The sequence below is a fragment of the Rhea americana genome, unplaced genomic scaffold, assembly GCF_003343005.1.
Source record: "Rhea americana isolate MKP2758 unplaced genomic scaffold, rheAme1 scaffold_0, whole genome shotgun sequence".
NCBI lineage: Eukaryota > Metazoa > Chordata > Aves > Rheiformes > Rheidae > Rhea > Rhea americana.
This window is the reverse complement of record NW_028185037.1, coordinates 14,611,171-14,633,437: the sequence shown is the minus strand read 5'-3', so window position 1 is coordinate 14,633,437 and position 22,267 is coordinate 14,611,171.

Below are 22,267 nucleotides of genomic sequence, written 5' to 3'. Positions count from 1 at the left end.
TATTTGCATTTGAAGTAAAATTTAAGGCATCAGGATAGGAGGTTCATAGAACTTCTTCAGCTAAAAATGTTTAAAATAACACCACTAGTTAAATTAGTGCAGGTTCAAGTTTAAACCAGATCTTAGATGAAAGGCACAGCCGCAGTGTATTGTACTTACAGTAAAAATATTACAACACTTGTTTTATTATTCATCTTTAGCATAAACCYAGTTTTACAGTGATAAATGCAACAAATACCCCTTTCTCCCATATAGTTCTACTATAAAAAAGAAGCAAGCAGATTTAGTGTTTCACTAGCAATAAGTCAAATGTCGCTTAAGACATAAGTCAGTGCTATTTGACACAATTGATAGTTTCCACTTGAGTAAAATTCATAAATGTTAGCAGTATGAGGTCTGAACAGATTTTTAATATCTGGAGTCATTGGCAAGGCAGTCTGAGGAAAACTAGGGTTATTTTGATAGACTTATATTTGGCTGATGAATAAGAAGGACCTTTTTGAATTCCATCACTGAGAGCTTAGCCTTATATTTATCTATCTATCTTTGTCTATTTTTCCTGTACATTCCTGTTTTATTCAACTGTTTTTTTTTAAGGGCTTGGGTGTATGTGTAATAGCCACACAATATTGTAGTTTTCTTCTTTCAGAGATAGAGATTGTAATTGGTTATTGATGGCCTATTTGTATGCTAATATTGCTCAATAAAAAAAGCTAAAGCATAATTAACACTCTTGCTTCACCCAAAAAAGAAAGAGGAAAAGGAAAGCTTGGAAAGGTCAATGGATTTCTTATAATAAATTACTAAATAATGGAAGACCTTGGAGTTACATCCTAGAATGTAATGCTTTCACTATTTATTAGCTACTATTTATTACAAATACTGACTATACTTACTTTTTGGTAAGTATTTTCTATAGACGATGTATTTAGACATTATGACCTTGTGGTTTGTGGTATAATGTATTTCAGYCTGCCAAATTTAAGATGTAGTGGCTTTCAAGAGAACAGCATCTCTGTTTATTCTCCTATATTTCATTAACCCACAATTCAGTAAAACTACAGGCGAGGCTGGCCAGCTCTTCGTTCAGAGACACGAGTCAGAAAACCTCACRTCAGATCTCACAAACACTTATTCACAGAGTAGTAAGCTCTAGCCCTGGAGGCAACACATGCAACACATTTTACTGCTGAAGTGAATAAGCGTTGGCAGAAGTGGCTCCTTACATACTTAAAAAGCAAAGAAAATTTAAAGCTCAACCCTTAGCTCATGCAAATGCTGCAATCAGATCTGGTGGGTCTGGGATCATGCTGTTGGGTGTAGCAACAAGCACCTGAACTGGATATCTGCAGTATGAGGAAGCACAGCACTGAGCTGGATGAACGTACGCATAGTGCCCCTGTTCTTATTCTGCCCCAGCTGTGAGACAAAGTGAATTCAGGTGCCTTACCTGAGATCAGTTAATGTGTATAGCCTCACAGCTGGGATGGACCAGACGTGATGTATAGGTGGTTGTCTCTGCTCTGGCAGGAGGGTAATAACAGTAAGTTGCTAAATTGTCACAACTCTATTCCATTCAGGCATATGCGCAGATGCTGTTTGGGTTCTAATGTCAAAATGACACCAAACTTCTAGCTGGAAGAAAAAAAAAAAAAGAAGTGAAAGTTGTAATCAGAGTGCTGTGACCTTTACATGTATCTTTTAAGCCGTTGTCTTGTAAATAAAGAGACAGTGCTAGAATGATGGCAACTGTGGCTTCCTATTAGCGTAAAACACATTTTTAGAATTATCACTCACAAATTGCTGAATTTTAAAATTGTTTCTTCAGAACATTTTCTTTTTCTATTGAATGGTTTGCAATGATGAAACATAGGTGATGGTGTCCCAAACTTTGTAATTTTGCCTCTTAGAGTGTATTACAAAATATAGTTCTTGTACTTACTGTTATTCATGTAGTTCATCTAAAGAAGCTGAATATTCATGGAGTAGCTGTACAGTTTAAAAGCAAACAAAAGACTGTTCTAGAAACAATATTTTGTTTCTTAAGAACATTAAGGATAATGTTCTTTTAGCCCAAAACTAGCGAATACAAGCTGTTTACTCAGAAAATCGGCAAAGTTAAAGCTTCTTTTACATTTATTTCCCTTCTATTGCAGACCTCAGTCACAGAAATTGTATTTTGCTGTGCTTCAGAATGATTGCTGGATGATGACTACATGTGGAAATTGAATTTATATGCCAGATTCTGTGTGAATGTTAATCAAAATATATCTTTTGTAGTTAAAGGAGCTATTTAGTGCACTCCTGTAAGGTCTCCACCATAGTATGCAATCTTTGCTTCTGGGAAAGTGGTGAAGTTTGTTTGTTATTGAATATAGTTATGCTCAGTTAGTGGAACTTCATACTCCTTCTTCCAGTCATTCTTTAATGAAAAGTAAATGATGAGGTTTACAATTTTAGTTTAGGCACACAGAACAGCTTAAGCTGAATCAAGAAATACTTGCATGAAATAATTGACTTTGTTTATATCTATCTGCAATTTATTTACAACAACAACATTGAAAGGTGACATTTATCTTATGAGTTTCTCATTCATTTCTATGCTCTGATCTCATCGTTCATGCAGCTCAAGTGCATGATACATGTAGATGAATATTTATTATAGATGATGAAGTGTCCTTTCCGCAGTCTAATATACTTCACTATAAAAATAAACAGATTCTACACCAAGCTGCCTGATTTGAGTGTTGGCATGGATAGTATCTCTTGCTCTTATCTAGTGCTTTTCATCAGTTGACTTTAATGCCATTTACTGAAAAGGGCAGTATCATTATCCTTTCTTGGTAATTTCATCCCTTCATTGGACTGTGAAGGGTCTGAAAGTCCTGGGACCTCAAGTCCCTCTCATAGAGTCACCAACATTTTAGTCAATGCTATATTTTAAATTATTGGAAACACTGTGATTTTATAGAGACAGAAGAAGATCTGTATTTTGATATTCTCGAGGAAAATACAAGTTTCAAGCAAGATTGTATCTAGTTCTCGAATAAATAATGTAATTACAGTAGTCTAAATCAAAGCTCTCTTAAGAACATTTGTGTAATTTGTTCTTTTATTAGAAGTCATGGCTGGGGTGTTAGTGGAAAGAATTTACTAAATTTAGTCTTTAGTTTAACTCTGATCTAACCCATGAAAATGAAGGTCAAGTCTCCCAAATTCATATCACACCAACACGAGTATATAGAATGACAAAATATTATTTGGAAAAAATTAAAAATGCAGCCAGAATTCACCTTAAAGAAAATAGTAATTTGATTTAAATGTGTGTGCTTGTGGCTAGGTAGCTAAAAAATATTTCTAAAACAGATTTATATGATTTATATTCCTTTTCTGTCTTTGTTGTTTACTGAGGACTACATCTTATCTGGGACGCTTACTATGCGAATAATATACTGCAAAAATATACCCTACCAATGGGGAAATTGGTACTCATAAAGCCTGATCATCAACCCATCTATTTAGATGTCTAATGAAAGACTCCTGGCTTTAAAATGTGGTACCATTAGCGCTGAGCCTGTTTGTTTTCTCAGACAGAGCGGCACAGAAGATGCACGGTGAGGAATATGCCATTTACCATGTCATATGTCACGAAGAACCTTTTCTGATGTCTGGAAGTGGGATGTGCAGGCAGGGAAGGACGAAAAGTTAAATATTGAGTGGGACTTAGGGTACGTATCCTTGCTCCCTGGGGCTGACTGCTGAGGCAGCCACGGAGCTGAAGCAAGCCCAGCCTGGTGGAGGGAGCTCAGCAAAGTCAGGTGAGGATTTCCATGGGGGGTGGTGGGGGACTGTCTGCTGGAAAATATACTTTAGCAGTCGTGTTTGATGGTGAAGGAGGAAAGAACTACAGACAACCGCTGGATGTGTTTTTGCTTTTAGACAAAGGAGGACGAGCAATGTATGTTCATCAAGACCACGTTTACAGTCTGAACTGTTGACTCCCAGTTTGTGCGAGGAGAGAAATTGTAAGTAAGTCCAAAGAAAACCTGATTTTGGTTCTGGTACATACAACCTGGTTGGATTTTCTTACTACAATGATACTGTTTAGTCTAGTAATCTTAATGGCTTGACTGCTGCAAGTGATCATTCAGCTGAGGAATGGTGTGGAGAACCAGAGATATTACAAATGCTGAAAAATAGAAGTGGATCCAGGAATGTTTCAGTGTAAAATTTTATTATATGTCTTTGTGTCCCTTCAAATCTCTGTGAATTTTCAGTAGAGGCTCTACACTTTCTGAAGCAACTGAACTGCCTGATCCCCAGGAATAGAAGCATGACTAAATGATGCTATCTCCTGTCCCCCTTCGCCCAGAGGACAGAGTTAACCTTTCAGTATGTTCATGTCTGAGCTTTAATAAAAACATTTGAGAAGTTAATTCGTTTGAATAGATTTTATCCAGTGACTACTAAGGAGCATGTATGAGTAGTATGCATGAAATGTCACACTGGACATGAATGTCTCTTGAGCTTCAGGATCTGAGTAGACATGTATTTCTCAGCTCAGTATCTTTTCAGGCTCAAAAATCCTAGTCTCCTTCTGTGCTTTATTTTCTTTAATATTTTTAAAGCTACATACAAAATGATGCCCTGTTGGCCCAGCTATATTTGGTATGAAATTAAATCCCAACATCTTCACCATTCCTGGCTGACTTATCTCCGAAATACGAATCTAAACCAACACAATGAAATGAAAGCGCTGCTAATTAAGTGATTGTGTTAGTGCAGATTACAGCCTTTATTTAAATGCTAGTTTACTTATTCTTAGAGTAGACTGCTGTTTTCAGGGGGTGGACGGAAGACCCACAGCTAAAGACAATTGACATAAAATTTAATCATTTAATGAACTGACATATAATGTATCTTAAAGTATGCATTATTTTATTCCTCTCCTACTCATAGTCAAACGATTTGATGCCCTGAAGAACAGAAATATCTCTGTAATTTCAATTTGGTTTATTACTACTAAGTTCTGTTTAAATTCTCAGCTCTTCAGGGAGAGATTTTTCTCACTGTACTGTGCCAAGCACAATGAGGTCCTTGACCTGGAAAGGGAGACTTTTGGAAACTATCACAATACAAATAATTATCAGTGATAACATAACGACATTCCAGAATGCAGAACGTGCTGCAAGGTTCCGTTTGCGCCAACAAGGGCCTCCGCGAGAGGGATCTGGGCAGACTTGTGCATTGAGGTGAACAGCACTGTGGCTGACTTCGTCGTTGTCAGCCTGCTCAGAGAGAGAAGCTGTCTCCTCTCTGTGATATTTGTTTCCTCACATGRCTAGTTTTCTGAAGTGGTGGGAATGGATGGATGGATGGATGAATGTCCTTTTCTCTTTTGCTTTTCTATATTCCTTTTTAATTCTAGTACCTGTCAACTGAAAAGATGGAACTCGTTTTCAGATAGATATATCTGAAAATTAAACAAATATATTTTCTCTAAGTTCCTATATCCTTCTGGCATTTAGACATCATTAAAAAGCATACCCTAAAGGACTTGTATACATGCCCCTAACTTAAGCTGTACCCTGAAATCCATTGGTCCATGTCTACTCCTTCCACAGAAGCAAATAGTCATTTCAAAGGCTGARGTTTTAACTTAAACTGTTAAACAAACTTTCTTCAATGGCAGCAGTGAAACTGAATTTAACAGAGGTACAAACAGTGCTCTATGCTGTACAGTGAAAAATTATACAATGACGACCACTGCCGTMTGTGTGTTTACCTTGATTTCCAGAATTTTGTCTTATTCTTCTACATGATACTATGTTATGCTATCTCATATATCTATACATACCCATATAACTACATACACACCACACACACACACACACACATATATACACATTGCAGTCTGTATATCACATGGTCTGGGGGGGAAAAAGGAAAAGACGGGAGACATGCCAACAGCAGAAGGTGCATTGACTGTTGCATTTGCAATACGTGTAACCAGAAGATTCACCACTTGTTTCAAGAGAAAGAACTAGAAAAAAGGGTAGAGAAAAAAAAAGCTCCTGATTTCTATTTATAATGTATATCCTCTAAACTCTTAAAATCAGTAGATACTGCTGATAGCCAAGCTACCTTTGAAATGAGGGTGCTCTTAGGTCAGATTTGCTGAGGGGCATTATTACTGTGACAAGTTGGACAGCTTCCAAACTCATCAGGGAGGGGAAATGGCTAGAAGAACCATCTCATGTTTGAACACTAATCTGTGACAGAGAACAAGGACACAGGAGTTTAAGAAGTGGTTCCAATTCTAATTTCTGACACACTTATACAACCCTGCATGGGTGTATTTTGTGCAATGAGATATTAGGATGGCTTCAGGCATTTGTACTGTCTGCTGACCCCTGCTTTTCTGTTGCAATCCTGGGAATTTATGTGTTGCTAAAAAAGTGCTACAAGTTCTCTTCAGGTTCTCCTCTCTTGCGACAGATGTGGGAAGCTGCAGAAAACATGATGTGCAGATGCAGATTTTTCTTCTCTTTCTGTTCCCAGAAAATAATGAAATGTAGATGTGAAGAAATCAATCTTTTCCACTAATGCTAGGCTCTTTGACTGCACTGAGCTAGCAGCAGGGCAAATCTTATCAATGCACATTACTTTGTGCAGATTTCAGTAAAACTGTATAAGGAGCAAGCACTGATCACCACAAGTGTTAAGTACAGATTTATCCTGTTTGTTTTCAAGGTGTTGCATTGCAGAGAGACCCAAGAAGGGAAAATGATGGGAAGTAAATGTGTGCACTGAACAGTTCCTGCCAAGACCAGAGAATGAGGGTATTGGGAAGGACTGTATTCCATGAGACTGTAAGTCAGGAGATGTGGTTCTCCTACCCCTAGCTCTCACAGTGATCATGACTACCTTTTCATTTCTGATCTCTTATCTGTTTAGATGGCCAGCTTTTAGAGAGACAAACATACTTATGCTCAGGGCTAAGTAGAGATAGCCCAGAATGTGGTGGGGCAGTGCTATCATAATGAAGGTTTGATGGATATACGTGACCTGCTCTGCACAGTGCCTGGTACTTCTTACTCTGGAAGTTTCTGAGACAAAAACCTTAGGGCTGCAAGACTACTGTGGGGAAGTGTTTCTAAATGGTCAGATTGTTCTTCACTCTTTTTTCCCTCTGCCTGTTCTTGGCCTCTCCCAGGTACAAGATGGACTTTTGGTCTGATCTAATATAGCTAATCACAGAATCATAAAATAAGTAAGGTTGGAAGGGACCTCTGGAGATCAGCTAGTCCAAACCCCCTGCTCAGCAGGGTCACCTAGAGAATGTTAGGCAGGGTGGCATCCAGGCGGGCCTTGAAGATCTCCAGAGAAGGAGACTCCACAACCTCTCTGGGCAACCTGTGCCAAGGCTCCGTCGCCCTCACAGGGAAGAAATTCCCCCTCACCTCCAGGCGGAACTTCCTGTGCTTCAATTTCTGCCCATTGCCTCTTGTCCTGTCACATGGGACAATTGGAAAGAGTTTGTCCCCGTCCCCTTGACACCCTCCCTTCAGGTACTTGTACACATTGATCAGATCCCCCCTCAGTCTTCTCTTCCCCAGGCTGAAGAGGCCCAGCTCTCACAGCCGTTCCTCATAGGGCAGGTGCTCCAGCCCTCTGATCATCTTTGTAATCCTACGCTGGACTCCCTCCAGTAGCTCCATGTCTCTCTTGTACCTGGGGAGCCCAGAAYWGGACACAGTACTCGAGATGAGGCCTCCCCAGGGCTGTGCAGAGGGGCAGGATCACCTCCCTYRACCTGCTGGCAACACTCTTCCTAATGCATGCCAGGGGACCATTGGCCTTCTTGGCTACAAGGGCACATTRMTGGCTCAYGGTCAACTTGTCATCCACCAGCACTCCCAGGTCTTTCTCTGCAGAGMTATTCTCCAGCAGGTCATCTTCCAGCTTGTCCTGGTGCCTGGGGTTATTTCTCCCTAGGTGCAGGACTCTGCACTTGCCCTTGTTGAACCTCAGGAGGTTCCTCTCTGCCCAACTCTSCAGCCTGTCCAGGTCTCTCTGAAGGGCAGCACAGCCCTCAGGTGTGTCAGCCACTCCTCCCAGCTTGGTATCATCAGCAAACTTCCTGAGGAGGCACTCTGTCCCCTCTTCCAGGTCGTTGATGAAGAAGTTGAACAGGATGGGACCCAGGACTGAGCCCTGGGGAATGCCACTAGCCACAGGCCTGCAACTAGACTGTTTGTATGTTTTGTTATAACACCTCCCTCCATTTTCAAATGTACTAAAGAGGAGGAAGTACTTTAAAGTCCAGTCACTCTTCATAGGTTACAGAATGAGACCCAGGGGAGGGTCAGAGGTTTAACAAGTAGAGATTGGCTTAACACAGACAATGAAGTCAGCAATATTCCTTACAAGATTGACTTATTAGCTGCATAAACCTTATTATCTTTCAACTAAATGGCTTTATATCTAATTTACTATCTGATAAAGGGATAGTCTGAAAAACAATACTCTTTCCCAGTTATTCAGTATGCTGCTTATGATTCCTTGGTTTTATTCATATTGTAGTTCATCATTCAAGCTGGCTRTCACAGCCAAAAATGGGAAGATAGTGTTCTTGCCTCAGTTTTTCTTTAGTTTCAAGGCGATGGCATATTCTTAATTATTGAGTTGCTTGAAAAAAAGTGCAGTTTGGCAATGTAGGCACTGAAAAGGGGAGTCTCATAAGCAGGCCCTATCCTGACTTAGTGTACTGTGACTCTGATGATGTAACTGAGATATTTGGGGTGCGAAAGAGCTCTGTCTGTCTCTCAGAAAGGGAATTTGTTTTCTGATGTTTCAGACTTTCTTCTGAGGTAAGTGTGGGCTCTATATGCTCCCTTTTGAGCATGGACCAAACTCTACTCTCAAGTTCAGACTTGTATTTGACACTAATCTGTTTAGGATCAGGTCTGCAGTCAGCTGTGGGGCATGGGAGGACCATATTGCAGCAGTGGAGGGCAAAGAGAGAGGCAGGGAAAGGTGAGGCTTGCCATCCTACAGCAGGAGTTCTGCCTGCAGAGGGAATAGCTGTGGTACTACAGCCACAGGCCTCCAACTAGACTCCATGCCACTGAAGATGATCCTCTGAGCTCCGCCTTTCAGCCAGTTCTCAATCCACTTCACTGTCGACTCATCTAACCCACGCTGCCTGAGCTTCTCTAGGAGGATGTTATGGGAGACAGTGTCAAAAGCCTTGCTGAAGTCAAGGTAGTCAAAGTCCACTGCTCTCTCCTCATCTGCCCAGCCAGTCACTSCATATTAGAAGGCTATCAAATTGGTTAAGCAGGATTTCCCCTTGGTGAATCCTTGCTGGCTACTCCTGATCACCTTCTTTTCCTCCATATGTCTGGAGATGACATCCAGAATGAGCTGTTCCATCACCTTGCCAGGGATGGAGGCATCATCTTTCCACCTTAACAAGAGTCAGTAGAAACAAATGAGTGGTCATGTCCTAGTCATTTTTTTCTGCAAGGCTTGGCATCATGGCTTAGAGAGACTTTCACCATGGATGCTATATTTGGCCTGAAAGTAGGGGAAATGTGGATTTTCCATTGATTTTTGCGCAGTAAGCAGCAAATTCAGAGAGCAGACAGTTGGGGGTTTGTTATTTCCTGGATTGCCATGACAGGATTTCTTAGAACTCACTGTGGAGACTAAAATTCCTGGAAAAGGAATGTCCTCTGCATATGTATATGTGGATGATAYGATGAGGCACTTACATGACTTCAGTTCTTGCATTATGTGTCTTTTGAATTACTGGTTTTGTAATCTTACTGTGTGTAGGACCTGTGTTATTTTATTTCCTTATGAAAAGAGGACATAAGGAGAAAGAAAGGCGCTAATAACTAATGACCTAATTAAGCCAGAGCCATGCTCTGTCTTTAGCTTCACAATGCATGACAGCAGGGAATTCCCAGGCCTAAAAATTTGTCACTCCTATATTTAGATTGCCAATAATCCTTACGTATATGGCACACAACCAGTCTCACATCAGCTTTCACCGTAGTCTGAGCRGAATTACTCTCTAGTCTGCTCAAGTCTTTTATCCTGAAAATAAAGGAAGAGCTAGAAAACATTGAACCTCCAATCATTTTGGGTCATTGTTGATTCACTTTTTTTTGACAGTGGCAGGCTATATGCTCTTCTATCATTTTCTTCYTTCAGCCAGCTTTTTACAAACTGGAAAATATCCAGTTTTTGATGATCATGATTAGGATGAGGAGTGAGAGATGCCAGATTTTATTCCTCTTGGTATTTTGCAACACTTTACATAGCCCTGAAGCAGAACGTTAAGAGCTTACACAACCTTAAGTTGAAAAGCAGAGCTGTCTGTATGGTGAGGCAGGACTTTTGAGGATCACGCTCTTGAATTTGWTGTGCAAGAATGCTCTTGTTTCTTTGCGGATGGGTCAGAAAGTTTTCAAGTCCATTTTTCCTATGCTGCAAGCCAGCTGGATACAAGCCAAATCCTGTCTAGAAACTGTGCATCATAGTATTATTCTGGGCCAATAATTGCTGTCTAGTGGCAAGGCATGTTAACTCAGGCTCAATGCCACGTTAATGCAACTGGACTAAAATTGGCTTGTGTCTGTTTGCATGGAATATGAATTAAGCAGAGGCGATATGGTGCCYCCCTCGATGCCTGCATCTTCTTCATGCTCTTTTGTGGCTGTTGCCCCGAACAGATTTTGCTTCCACTTCCTGGCTGGTACAGAGAATGGAACCCTGATAACATGAATTGAAGGATCCTGGTAACAGGACTGTCCTTCCTCATAAACAGATAATCACAACAGTACTCTCATCTGCATTTCTGCTCACTCTATAGCCCTGACTCTAGAGTATCTAGGGTATGTAGATGCTCTAGAGTATCTGAAGATACAGGTTTCATAAGTTTGTTCCCAAGYTCTCTTGAAGATGTCCTTTTATAATAAGATCCTTCCTTTTGGAGGGCTCTTCTGGCCCTTCAGCAGTATTCCATCCAAAAGAGAAACCACAATGACTTTTTTTGTCTTCTACTGCTGTGCTTTCAGTTTTGGAGGAAAACATATTGGATTTGGCTTATATTCTAGTTAAAAAAAATAGATAAATCTGTTTACACTAGGTAGTGATTTGATTGGAAGACTCCTTATCACACCTAAAAGAAAAAGAAATGAGTGTTTATAAATATTCTCTTTAATCATAGAAAAGAGCCTCGAATCCAAATGTATGCAGGCTCCTGGCAAAGACATGGCCAGATTTTCCTCTCATCAACAGATTTGCTTTGTGTCTCTCTCTTAGCTTCCTTTAAGTGACACCACTGGTTTATGCTAAAGTTGTGAAGAGATCTTGCTTCCAGACAGGTGAGGAAATACCTTCCTTTTTCTTATTTTTTTATCTCATCTTATTTCTTAGATGACCTGTTGCCGTTAATATTTAGGTGGAAATGGTGAATAGGAAAACTGTATGGTTTCTAAATGTAATGATCCATTAAATAGATTCTAATAATCTCAGTAAAAATTTGGGATATTTAATAATGAGAAGAAGACATATAGGTTAGCTGATTGCTACCAGACTCTCAGTAAACACTGTCAGCRGTTCACATACTGCATGTTCCTCAAAGAGGGGCCTCTGGTTGTGGRGTAGGAGAGGGAATTGGCTAAATCACACATAAACAGAATGTTATTCRGGAGAAAGTAACTCATTTTCTCTGAAAATGCTGTTGAATATATGCTTTTTATCATCACTATAGAAAGTTTAGAAGTTTTCCTATAAGCAATTAGAAACCTAATCAGACTTTGCCTTTATGATAATTCACACTTGCATTGTATGTGACATCATCATGGATTTCAGTGGCCTTTTTCAGCACTGATGCTGTCAGAATTTGAGTCTGTATCGTGGAGAGTCACCTTCTACTCCAGTGTAGAACACCCACCTCTCTCATAGACCAGGGATGATGTTAATTTATTCAAATCACGTAAGAGTACAACGACAGGTGGGAAATTCTGATTAGCAGAATCTTTTTCTATAGCCCTTGGTTGACTATATAGAGAATTTAGTAGCCTTGCTTCATTAGGTGAGTGAAAATTAKGTAAAGTTAGGGCCCTAATATAGACTACAGGTCTGTCTATTTGCTCTATGTAGTACAAACAATTAAATATTTGCCAGGGCAGGTGGAGCTACTCAGAGGTCTGCAAACAGTTTTTGCAAACAGTTCCTTGAACAAATCTGAAGTGAATGTGTTCCATATCTTGGTCTGTGAGATAAGGGCTAAATTTGTCAAAATGTTTTTGTTAACAGGCTGCTTACATCCTCACTGGATGTTGGATCTTATGTCCTCTGAAAGGTGGCAGCAAAATGCCTTTGACTAAAAAGACCCCCATGCTGTCCCTTTCTGCAAGGCAGGACCACGTCTGTCCATCTTTACAGCTATTTATTATATTTGATGAGATAGATCAGAGCTTCAGGTGGTACAGCTGCAGGAAGCAATAAACTAATTATACATTCTCCTACCTTGTGTTAAATAGATAAGAGGAGCTCATGCAAGCTACGTTGTGTGGCTTTTAAGTTTGCACTAGAGGAAGTGAGAGGGTGGGGAAAGAAGAGATGCTTTATCTGCTCTACACCTTCCTTTCCCTTATCTCCTTGAGAAAATGCTAGATGGTGTTACTATGCCTGTAATCCCTGCTGACTGAACAGAAAATAGAATGAATGCTGTTTCCAAAACATTTGCTGTAGAGTTGCATAATCTTTCTGCGTTTGGTAGAGATCTTGCAGTCTCCACCTACCCTATTGTTTGTGCAGCTGTAGTTCTTCCTGAAGTTCTAGGCGTATCCACCTTGATTTTCTCTATCTTAGCAAATGACACTGGCCATTAAGAAATATTGCTCCTTTTTTGTCTTACTGCATAAGAATGGGTTGGACAGTTATCCTTCTGCAGGTATTCAGGATATGGGTCTATGCATCATATAGGGTTACATAGCTGATGTGCTAGGTCTCCTGCCTACTAGGATCACTATTTGTTTAACTGTCTCCTGATCTTTTCTCTATTTGATGTGTCTTCTATCCATTTTAAACTTAATTTACTTCAGTTCTTCAGTGCAGGAACTGATTCATGGTTGTCCATTACATAGGTTAAGAAGATTCTGGAACAAAAAACCTGTAGATGTTACCTTGATAATAACKAATTCTTCACTCTGTGGCATGCGTGCAAGTGTATAGTTGGGCCCCTCTTGCATATTTTCAAAGCATGAGCAGTGCTGAAGTTACTCATGGACACCAAAGCCAGCTAATCAGATTCAACTAAATAAAAATATTAAGCATATTCTCACCTTGTTTAGAGTGATTTAACTCCAGTAATGTTGGTGAAAATACACTAGTAGAAAGAATTAGAGCAAGTAACTAATATGATGCATTGCCCTTGCAGATAGCTCGGAGTTCTTTACAAATAGTGAGTCCTACATTGGCCCAGACCTTATGCTATGTTTAGGCCTTGTCAAGAATCTGGTTTGTGCGGGAAGTCTTTCACGCTTGAATGGAAATCCATTTACAACAGCAAGAAACTATCTAGGCAAGAGGGGCAGCATGGGTCCAATTAAAGGACAGTGGCATATATATAAAAACAGGTATCACCAAAATGCATTTGTTTCCAGGTTGGAGAGAAGCTGCCTTTACATATTGTGTTGCAGCACTGCAAGATTAACTTAAAGGATCTCTCACCCAGCTGATGGCACTAGCATATTTGGGAGGCAGATGGAATTTATATGCTTGGAGTTTTGCCAGAACCACTGATCACACACTTTTTTTTTTTTTTTTTTTTTCCAAAAGTTCTTGGGATCTTTAAGGCTCATGGGAATAGGGAATTCTGATCACCTTCTACCAGAAAAGGTGTAATCTCTGTTAGGATGATGCCTGCTTTTCACAGCCAGCTATAAGACAAGTAAAAGACTATTTTGGGAATCTTTTGGTTTCTTTTTTAACATCCATGTGGCCAGGAATTCAAGCAAGGCAGACGCTGCCTTTCTGTTCCCCAGTCCCATGCACACTGCTGCTCTGTGACTGAGGGTGTCATGGCTGCACTTCTTTCCCATTTCYTCAGAAAAAGGAATCTAGTCAAATCCTTCATAGAATCACAAAATGGTTGAGCTTGGAACGGACCTCTGGAGATCATCTARTCCAACCCYCACCTCCTGCTYGGGCAGGGTCACCTGGAGCACATTAGACAGGATCGCATCCAGCTGGGTTTTAAATATCTCCAGAGAAGGTGATTCTACAACCTTTCCGGGCAACCTATTCCTGTGCTCTGTCAATCTCCCAGTAAAGAAGTTTTTCCTTATATTCAGATGGAACTCCTCATGTCTTGTCTTGTCACTTGGCACCACAAAAAAGGGTCCCATCCTCTTGACATCCTCTCTTAAGGTATTTGTAGACACTGATAGGTTCCCCCYTCAGTCTTCTATTCCCCAGGCTAAAGAGGCCCAGCTCTTGCAGTCTTTCCTCATAGGGCAAATGCTCCAGTCCTCTGCTCATCTTCATAGCCCTACGCTGGACTTTCTCCAGTAGTTCCATGTTCCAAATCTTTCTGTAAGACCTGCTTGTAAGAGTCCAATCAAAGGGAAAAAAGAGAAGAAAAACCTTTGTCAACAACACCAAAATCTTTAGTGCTAATTAACTGATAGGCAAATTGATGGGGACTATCCTCTGCACCCTCCTTTAGTTGGTTGGTGGTGTAGATCTAAGATTCTGCTGCATCACGGTAACAAGTGGAAAAATGTAGTCAAAAGAACAAAAGCATATTTTCTGTGACAGCTTACAAATGTAGCAGGTTTGTAAAGGTCTAATTTGTCTGCAAAGCCTCCGTCACTCACACAGGAGTGGGTGAAGCTGAGATTTTGTAGTAAGTGCAAATATTTGTAGCATATGTATACCCATGTTTGTCTCTATATCCCATCATCTGGGCTACCAAGATCTTTCCTGTGCAATCATTCTTGTTCTCTAATAAGAGCCTCATTGCATAGCTTTAGCTGGCACCTAGATCATGACTGTTAGGCAGAGCATTGCCTAAAATTAGATACAATGAGATGGCTTTCAAAGAGTGGATGCTGAACCTATAGTTATGAATCCAAGTGTGCAAATCCACAGTGCAACGGTTCTAGGGTGGTTTCTCAGAGGTGCTACTACAGCACAGAGTGTGACCAGGCATAATGACTGATGTGTGGGAAAGGTAAACTTGTACCTTTAGCTGTTCATTTGTGGACTTAGGTTGTCATCTGACATGTTATTCCAGCTATAGTTGAGCCAGGGTAAGAGGTTATTGTCCTCAGCTGCTTGTCACAACCGTCCTCACTGCTTTGGGTACTCCCTTCCCCCTATCTCCTGAAATAACTGTTTATGTTGTCCCTTCCTACCTTGTGTACCTTTTTTTCCTCCTCAAATGATCTGACTTTGAACTAATAATTTTTAAAAGTGTTTTTTGCCTGAATTGTGTGATTTTGGAAGAGGTGGGTTAAGCCTGGGTGCACCAGTAGGTTGGTGAGATGGGTTACACCAATTTACTGTCACCCAAGGGAGACAGTCCTGCTTCTGCCACTCACCTGGACATATACTCCTGTTGTTTCTCTTGTGCTAGCTAAGGTGCTTGTCAGATCCATCCATAAACTTTTTGCTAAGTGAATGAGTTGAATCAGGTCTCCAAAGGGAGATGGATGGGTGGATGGATGGACAGAAGGATAGCAGAGCTGGTGGAAGAAGGGACTGGACTATGCAGTTGGGGTAGGGTGGAAGAAAAAGGGGCAAAATAAATTGTTGTTGACGTGGTTATAAATGTGAGCAGATAGGGAGCAAATATTGCTTGCTTACACTGCTAGATCAGGAGGTATGGGAACATTGAGGGGGTGGGAAAAGACCAATGGTGAGCAATTCAGGGTGGTGGATACCCAGTTCTTCATCRGAAATGCTTAGTGAGCTAGAAGGTCTCTAATGCAGCCTTTTGAAAAGCTATTCAGCAGACTGTGGCTTCACTATCCGCGTTTTGAGCACACAAGGGATTTGCTTGGTGAAAGTTGTTCAGTGTACTTGATTGGAGAGGGCCTGGTCAGATGAAGGAACCAGTAACTGCTGGTCACCAACTGGGTCCTCTCTTCAAGCCAGAGCAGAGCAGTTGGGCAGATGGATGATCCAGAAAATTGCAGATATGATCTGTCCAGCAAATGGTGATGAACATGGAAAGGAGGGACAGCAACCTCTGAATTTAATCACACCAACTKGATTTGTTTGCTTAACCRTGCTCAGCATTTTAGGGCTCCACCRACTCCTRCTGGAGAGMRGAGAGCTGGTCTGTGCAACACACTTAGTTTTAGATTTGCTCATGTTTACCGTTRAGGGGCAGAAAAGGACATTTACTGTTCTAGCTCATGAGTATGGGTAAGTGATAGGACTAAGCTGATTTCCCTAGGTTTTCAACAGAGGCCTGTCTTTAACCCAACTTGCTCCTATTTATACAGATAAATGCAAGCTCAGCAGCAATAAACAAGATGATTTCCCTCTCTCTTGTGTGCTTAAGCTCGCCCATTTTGTTACAAGTGATTAGACCATTAACTCGCCAACTCCAAACAGGACCAAGCAGGAATTAAATGCTGTGGGGAAGGTTTGTTCAGTGGTGTTTTAACTTGCTCTGTTCCTTAGGGCAAGATCTATAAACCTCTTGGTTGTAGCTAGTGACCTGTTCAAACAAACTCTGACCCTGGGTGTTTCATTGATGAATGAGTTGTGCAATTTCACCTGTTCTTTCTATCAGACTTTTCAGTAATCATCTCCTGTATAGTTTCATTCTTCGTAGTAGTTGAGTGCTATAGCAGCTCCATAAGGAGTAATGGAGCTTATCCCTAATTGAAATGAAAACCTCGGATTATATGTTAGAGCTTCCTGTTTTCTTAAAGGCTGTTCCCTCCCACTGTGTTGTTATTGGAGAGATTACAATATTGATTTGCAGCTTCCCTAGATAATAAGAGCCTTCTGATGAAGAGTACGTGGGCTGGAGAAGAAAGACGCTTAAGAAGCTCAATATCCCAAATACCCTCTCTCCCACACACTGAGGGTGTGTTAGGGCCTGGGGAGCAAGACAATGATAACGTGGTCCTATTTCACAGTCCAACAYGTGTTCTTCACGTATTACTTCAACCTTGTTACAAAGGAGATGAGGTTTTGCTGATCTTTGCCTGAGTTTGTAGCCACGATCCAGTCCAGTAGGAAATGTGTTTTGGCTCTGCCAGCCCCACTATAGAAAKAAAGCTGCCATTGCAGATCCAGTGGCTATTCTGCAAATCTAACAGGCCTGAGAGAACAGTCTGATTCAATTCTGAGGGAAGAGAGAGGAGGCAAAAGCCCAGCAGCAGAACAATTAATATCCAGTTTTCTGCTTCCTCAGTTTTCCAGCTTTTCTCTCCCTTGCAGATTGCTGCTGAGCCAAATTTCCTAAAAAGGTCCTGAAGCCCCTCTCTCAGCTGCTCTCACCTCCTTCTCCCTCTCCCTCCCTCTGCACTTGGCGTGGGCTCTGTCCCTCTGTGGGAAACCTGCACAGACGTCTGGCAAACAGTCCATGCAAAAGCAGACGGATAGAGAACCAGCTCTCTGCCTCTGTGAACTGTACGGATTGGTGTCAGTATTTATTTGCACCACCACTGTAATTAAGACATGTTAATAAGGTACRCAAAGTTCTTGCATTTTGAGAAAAGGCTTTGCCTTTTTTCATGTTCATATTGAAAGTTATATGAAGTAGAGGGGAGTCTCCTCTGACCTCACACTTGGCTTTCACTAGCTTCTCTCCAGAAAGACCCCAAATTTTGGCTGCAGCAGCTTTACAAGGCTTGAAGATCTGTGCAAATACCATCTGCTCTACAAAACAGGGAACAAGGAGAGGTGATCCACAGGCTTTCAAATTCTGATCTTAATTTTGCAGGTGATCCCCTGAGTGGTGCTTCACCTAGGGAAGGCTACAGGTGTGTGCTGCCAGCTTGGCTGSTGCCCACAACCATCGCTTGGCTGGCAGGAGGCCCTTGGAGAGCTCTTCCCCCTCCACAAGCAAAAGTTGTCTCCATCTCTGTAGGTCACTGGAGCAGAAATGGGAAGGTAACCTCCAGCAGAGACAGATAGCTTCAGAACAGTGCAGTCTTAAGCTAGTAGAGGACTCTGCAAAATCAAAGTGTCCCCATGGCAGGTCACTTTGCTGTTTCTCTGGAGTATTATAGCCATAGCTGATGTGACACTTGCAAAACAGTTTCAGTTCTTGGACTGAATAAACACCAGGGAAGCATTAGATAATGAAGGCTACACAGTCTCCATGTCCTCCCTGGGTGGGTGAAAAAGATATCCTTGTGTTTYTTCACACCATGCTCAGAACGCTTTAATGAGTTACACAGAGTTAGGAACAAAACAAGGGGTAAGGGAATCCTCACCTTCCTGTGAAAGTGGAACAATAACAGCCCCCTGCATCTAGATACTCAGGATGAGAAAAGAAAATGGCCTCACCCWTAATTTATGGTACAGCCACAGAAGCTTTGCCACTTGCAAATAAGACCCTTAGCGGGTTATTAACCTGCGTCTCAAGAGGCTCACGTTAACACATCCATCCTCCTGTTAATTAATTAGCTGAAATATGCATGCCTTCCTCCAATGCTAGCTTGCAAAGAGTAACATGAATTTTGATTATACTTAATCCCATGCGAAATACAACAGAYGCTCACACTATGTAAATACTGATGGGCAACTTAGAAACCTCTATGCGATCCAACAGGATCTGATCACAAGAGCTGGTGTCTGGCAATCTGCAAAAATATTTTGACACTGAGCTGCTGTGGTGTTAAAAGTAATTTTTTTTYCCCCTCAGCATGAGTTTTGTTTTCAGCAGGAGTGGAAGTAGTTTTAATGCTAGAGCTGGTCATGCAGTCATTTTACCAAGGCACCATCAATATGCTTTTCAACCCTTTGTTATAAAAGAGATACACTTTTATTTGCACCCAGAAGACAGCCGTCTACAAAGCTGGCTATAAAGCTTTGGTGATGAATAGCTGACTTCGAATGTCCTGCTACACACCTTTCCCAAACAGTTGATATGCGGCAGGTGAAGGCAAAAAGCTTATCAGTCCAACCCAGCATTATTTCCCGTCATAACTTTGCACAACAAAGGAAGTTTCTGTCTTTGACGAGCTTTGGCATTGTGATATGTATCGAGGCTCCTTCGGAGAAACCACTTTAATCCTTGGGAAGCTGAAATCACAGTGATGAGGACAGGAATATTGCTGCTGCTAACTGCAATTTTATCAGCACCTGACTGCATCAAACAGCTTAGGTGGGACATGGGAAGAAGTTCTGGGTGATGAAGGGATATTCACACAATCTTCTATTTCAATAGAGAAAAAATAGGGAACGGGCCATGTTTCCAGAGCTACATCTCAGTATGCCCAGTGCCTATAAACCAGGAAACAAAATAAAAGACCTGTATTCATATTTATAGTTCATTTGTCCATAGTTTTTTCTATRACAGCTTACAGAAAGGTATCATAGGTTCTACTGAGATTTTGCTTTTTTGACAAGGAGGGAGGGATGGCTCTYTCACTGAGTAATTTTCTACCCTATGAAACTGCTGCAGCTTCACAGTGTAGGCAGTTGTGCTCTGTAACTCCACGTGTGCTTGGCATTGGCTCTGCAGGGGTGAACAAGCTGATCCTGTCAGAAAGGGGAATTTGAATTTTGCTGCTTTGGCTTCAAGGCCCAACACGTCACGTATTTTCATGCGAAAGGAAATGCTCCTGCTGACTTTGACAAACCTCAGATCAGCCTTGTTATCTGGCTGCAATGCTGCTGAGGTGCGGTGATAGAAGAAGACTTGTTGCTCCTCTCTCCCACCATCCTCATCTGCTCAGCGGGGGTGAAGATGGGGGAGCACAGCACTGTTGTGCAGCCAGCRTGCCTGCTTCAGTCCCCAGTTGGGGTCTTCAAGGAGGTAGCAGGTAGCTACCGACTGCAACTCAGACAGGTGAGCGGTAAGGGTAGGATTAGCCAAGGATTAACCAAAGTACATCGGTACATGGCTGTTTCTGGCCTGAACTGCCTGTAGCTCCAATCTTGAGTAACTACAGCTGCTGAGGATGTGATGCTGCCCTCAACCTGTACACACAGCCTCTGGCTGGGCAGAAGCCAGGTGAGCACAGCACCTGGGACTCCAGGCAGGGCATTTCTCTGTAAGGTCTGCAAGTCACTTCATCAGCGATGAAACAGCAGAGATGAGAAAAGAAGGGAAAACAGATCTTTGGCCGAGSCCTTAACCATGAAGTGTGATCCAGAATAAAAGCACTTTGAGTTCATGAGCATAAGCATGAATTTAAATGAATACAGCTCTTAAAAATATCAAGGGACTGAGATGAGTCACTTTTGTTGGRTATTAGGCAAAATGTGGAAGAATTTTCTTACAGATTGAGCAGTCTGTAGGAAATAGTGTGGGTTGAGAGTATATATGCATGTACTAATACATATGCACACACACTTCCATGCACTCCARTACCTTTAAGAGAAGGGTGCCTTATGCAAGGATGGAAGGAAGGGTGGTCTGCAAAGGGGTTTTATTCTTTGAAATGAAGTCAGTGAGAGTGTGTGCACTAAATGGAGGTTTGTCTACACAAACAAATTGTTCTAATTTAACTAAATTAGTTTCTAAATTAATTTAGTTAAATCAGTGCAACCCCTTTAGTAGCTATCATTGATTCAACTTAATTGAGTTTGTTCCCAAATTAAGCTAAATCAGCATAAAGTGCTCATCAGCTGGTTTGAGTATTCCCATTAAAGGGTGGCAATTTCTACATGTAAGCTAGGCCTGGCTGGGCTTGAGRGGGGAGGAGAGGGGAATAACCTGATCTCCAGAATGTCCTGCTGTGCTTGGATAATGTCCTGCATGGARCAGGACAAGGGACTGCTGCTGTGTGCCCTCCCTGGTGGTGACTCAGGGCAAGGCCACCTCCAGGAAGATGGCATCAACCCTTCGGCATGCTCTTGACCCTAAACAAGGCTCTTGGTTGGGAGACTTTTTCATTCCATTTSAGATAAGTTTCACTTGTGAGTTTCTTTTCTCATTGAATATGTATCAAGTGAATGACAAAAGATTTTATTGCAAGTCATCAGCAGTGGATTTCAATAAGACCAACTCAGGCACAGCTTAAAATACTCAAAAACATTTTTTTCCCCTCAAGGAAAAAGCACTGAAAATTCCCTTCTTTCTCTGATTTGGAAAGTCAAACTCTTAAAATTGTGGACTGACAATATTTCCTTTATGTTGAAGGAAACATAAAGCGTTGCTTAAAAAAAGATGCTAAGTGCAGACAGAACTGGCTTTTTACTGTGTTATTTCCTCTAGAAGTTTTTCTTGGATGTTGCTTTAGTATATATTAATAATGGAACAATATTTCTTTACAGGGTGTATAATTCAATTAAACATATTAACGAGACAGTCACTTTAAAATAAACATATTTTTCTTATCCACTGTCAGAAAAGAAAATGTTTTGCTTTACAGATGAATCTGATATGAATTACCCAGAAGTTGACTGTTAACCAGGGTAACATAAAAGCTACTGTAAATAGTACTGGAAAACCAAGAAAAAAATTCMCTATATATTCTCTTAGAAATATTGATTCATTATGCTGGCTTTTAGACAGGCTACTACAATTCAGCAGATGGGGAAGCGGATGAGTCGCTAATAGGTCACRCTTCAAATAAGTATTCCCACTTCCATCTTTTTTATTTTAAAGTAAAGTAGGATTTCTGCCCGACAAGGTGGACTGGAAGCTAAATATGGGATCAGGGAAGGGGGATTCAGTTCTGCTTTTACCCTAAAGCTTTCGTTGGCTTTTAGAGCAGGAAAGTCTTTAAGATTTTGAGGACTTAAGAGATCCTGAAGGCAGGWCGGCAGCAAAACTGCCTCTTCAAGGACCCCCTAAAAGGCTTCACTTGAGGCACGTGCTGTGGRCAACAGAAGGTCCTTGTTTAGTAATGAATAAAAGGCCAGCAGTTTTGCTTCTCCACAGCCAGATTTTTAAGCCATAATTGGATCTTGTAACACTGCCAAGGTAAAGGCAGAGGGCCGCAACAGGGAAGCCTGACACTGCGAGYGAACTGAAACTAAATATAGTTCTCGTGCAGTTCGAAAAAGCGCACATCAAAGCGCAGGGCGCCCGGCCCCGTCC